This window comes from Papaver somniferum, chromosome 5 (genome assembly GCF_003573695.1).
Source record: "Papaver somniferum cultivar HN1 chromosome 5, ASM357369v1, whole genome shotgun sequence".
Taxonomy (NCBI): Eukaryota; Viridiplantae; Streptophyta; class Magnoliopsida; order Ranunculales; family Papaveraceae; genus Papaver; species Papaver somniferum.
The window spans coordinates 70,969,502-70,973,067 of NC_039362.1; positions in this window are offsets into that span (position 1 = coordinate 70,969,502).

Sequence of the window (3,566 nt, forward strand, 5' to 3'; positions counted from 1 at the left end):
TCTCAATTAGGCTCTGGTGCTTTAGAATTTGCTTCATCCAGTTGTTGGATAGTCTTCGTGCTTTGGGCAATCCTATCTTTCAAGTCTTGGTTCTCCCTGTCCAGAAGAGCTACGACATCTGCATAGACCTGCTGGCTCTTTTTCAATTCTTCGAGCTCTACCATCAGTCGGTGGGACTGGTTTGATCCCTGATTAGGAGTTCCGGCTTGTACCCCTACGGCCATAGTCCCCCCTTCGTCTACTGTGTGTATTAAGGGTGGCAGAGGATCAGCTTCAATTGTTGGTATCTCCAAGTTTGGTCCCCTCAGTTGAGCTTCCACCCGCGGTACTAAAACCACTGGTATGGTTTGATTCTGACCGTTGGTTGACGGCATTCCGAAGACTGGTAGATGTGCGGGCTGGTGTGTCATAGATTCTGCCACCCCTTCTCTTTGTTGAGGGATTTGGTTTGAAACCAAAGGTTTGTTAGCTTCTTAGCCTGGAGGGCCGCAACAGTTGCGTTGTTCTTTGTGGCTGCTGCTTTGAGAGCCGCGGCTGCAATGGAGTTAGTGTTCATAGGTGAGGTGATTTTCGCAGCATCCTGCCTCTGAGTAGCTGTTTTAGCTTTGTCTCCTTTCTGCTTGCTTCGGCTCATGACCGGGGTAATCCTCGGTGTCTCCTTTGATGAGGCTTTGGTTTTTCCTGCCTCTAGTATATTTTCCATTTTAGTCTTTTTCTGCATAGGGGAATAAATAAAAAAACCCAAAGATATCCACGAGGATCGGGTTAGTGCCATTCGTATCCGTAAAATTACTGGAATAGAAGGAAATGAGCTGCCCAAGGGCCTTAATAAAAGAGAAACATAAAGACTCCATCGGTCTAGTTTTCGCAATACAAATCCTCTAATAAACAATCATGGACCTTGTTTTCAGACTACTTTTGAAAAGGAAAACTCTTGAAAAGGCATATCCGTCGCGAAAACTCATGAATCTGGATTATTAAGTCTTAGTTTTAAAAGAAAAACGCATCACGTGCAAATCTGTGATAGATAGCCGTGGATGTGTCTGCTTTAAAATGGTGTTTGTGAAAATGAAGACCATGAACCCAGAATAAAAAAGGTTTTGAAAGCACGCTGAACCCAGAACAAAAAAGGTTTTGAAAGCACGCTGAACCCAGAATAAAAAAGGTTTTGAAAGCACGCTGAACCCAGAATAGGGCACAACCATAATGCGCGTTTAAGGTGAAATCACAGGATAAGATAAATCTTTTACCGGGAAAAAGTCCCTGTTTCTAGCGCAAGATTGTGAACACATAAATCACGAAGCCATCCACGTGTTCACAAACAATATTCGCATACATTCTAATTCTAGAATTGTACGTTGTATGTGTAAAGGGGATGATTATATCGATTCATCGACTCGAAGCCTTCGAGCTTGTCATTGTCTAGTCGAATATTATCATAAATAATGTTCGTATAAAGGAATAAACAGAGAATCGAGTAAAAATGTAAAGCACATGAAGTTCAACGCTGAATGTAAATTGCTAAAATGTAAATAAGACAAAGATTTACGTGGTTCAGCACTAAGGCCTACATCCACGGGGCTGGTGTTTCACTATGTATTGAATGATTACAAAGATAGTCGAATGACTTTAGAGTGTACATAGGTCTGCGGAAGTAGGGGGATTTCTTACTCTTCTTATTTCTCTCTCCTATAATTGCTCTGCATTGGTCGAACTCTTCTCTCTTAGTGGAGAGGGGTATTTATAGGGTTGGAACGTGGGTCCTACTTCTGAGGTGCCGTTGTAATCTTATCTTCTTGTGCTTTGTGCCCATTACGCAGAGGTCTTCGGCATATGCTGCGGCCTGAGCTTGAATACGAAGGGTTATCCTCGCCTCTTCCACGAGCTGATTGACACGTGTATATCTCTTTGGTATTTAATGCGGGTAGATGGATGTCTGCTCGTGTCAGGCAAGTGTCTCTTTGTCTGGTCACATCTTTGTCAGTCAAACTTCCTCTCAGCCGTTGATCTGGGGCCTTCCTCGGGATTGGTGTATTAAAACCCAAGGGGTATTATCTGGTGCTCCTCTGAGCCATCATACCTCTGTGATCCTCTGTCCCTGACCGTCGGATCTGCTGACCGGTGGCATCTTCTGATGAGATGCTTGCTATCATGTTTTGATATCTTGTTTTGCATGCCTTCCACGTGTCTCTTTCTGTACAGTGGTGGATGATGAAAGGTGTACATAAAATAAATAACCTTACGGGGCTTAGGACCAAACAAGAAATTTTAATTCTTCAGGTAAGATCCGTGTGCAAATATTTCATCATCAAACACGTGTATATAGGAACATACGTGGAGAGCATGCGGACAAAGTCATCAAAGCATGATGACACGCGCCCACAGCCAAGATGCCCATCCCGCCGACGTTGGATCTTTTCCCGAACAAATCTAAGGGCAGAAGTTAAAAAGATGTACCGGTAACACGATGTACTGCGGAGCACCAAATAACTCCCGAAGAGTTACTTTATCTCATCCCCAAAAGAAGCCAAGATCAACGGTGGAGAGAAGGTGAACTGACATGGATGTGACAGGGGCAGAAGACACTTGCCTGACACGAGCAGGCGCCTCAACTACCCGCATTAAACACTCTGAGCAGCATACGTGTCGATCAACCCGTGGAACGAACGAGGACGACTCTGCGTGATGAAGTAATGAACGAATACCCCCGCATGATGGACACAAAACACAAGAAGATAAGGTTTCAACGGCCCTCAGAGATGGGTCCCACATCTAACCCTATAAATACCCCCTCTCCACCAAGAGTGAGGGGATCGGAAAATTGAGGAAGAGAAGGAGAGAGAAAGATTGTGAGTGTAAGTTAGTCCTTTACAATATACAGACCTATGTAAACCCCAAAGTCACTCGACTATCTTTGTAACTATCAAGTATATAGTGAAACAACAACCCCGTGGATGTAGGCCTTAGTGCTGAACCACGTAAATCTCAGTCTTATTTACATTTCAGCACTTTATATTTGTCTAACGCTCCATGAGTTTTACTTTTATGGTTCGTTTTCTTTATCTTCCCCTACGTAAACGCCCCTCGCGATGTTATTAGATGAGGCTATGATAAACCCGAAGGTTTGGAGCCAAGGAATCAATGCCATTGTATTATCAGTGCGAGTCTGTACCTAGAGTGAGAACATTGTTTGTGAACATATAGATGCCTTTGTGATTTACGTGTTCACAATTTGGCGCTAGAAACAGGGACTTCGTCCCGGTAAAAGATTTATCTTATCATGTGATTTCATATTAAGTTAGCATATGATTGCTCTATTTCATTAGCTCTAGCAGTATTTACCTTTTGTTAACTTTACTATATTCAAAAACGCACCCGTTATCTTCGATGGTCCAGGCAGTATCTGTCGAAGCAATTTAAACTGGTTAAAAGATTTATCGCTTAGATCCATGGATTTACATTTTTTAGATCTCGTACGGACCTGGCTTTCCAGTGGGTCGCTTTCAAAAAATTTCAAAAAAGAGCTACGTGCATTTTCAAGGGGATCCTTTCACGTTCCCGCGTAC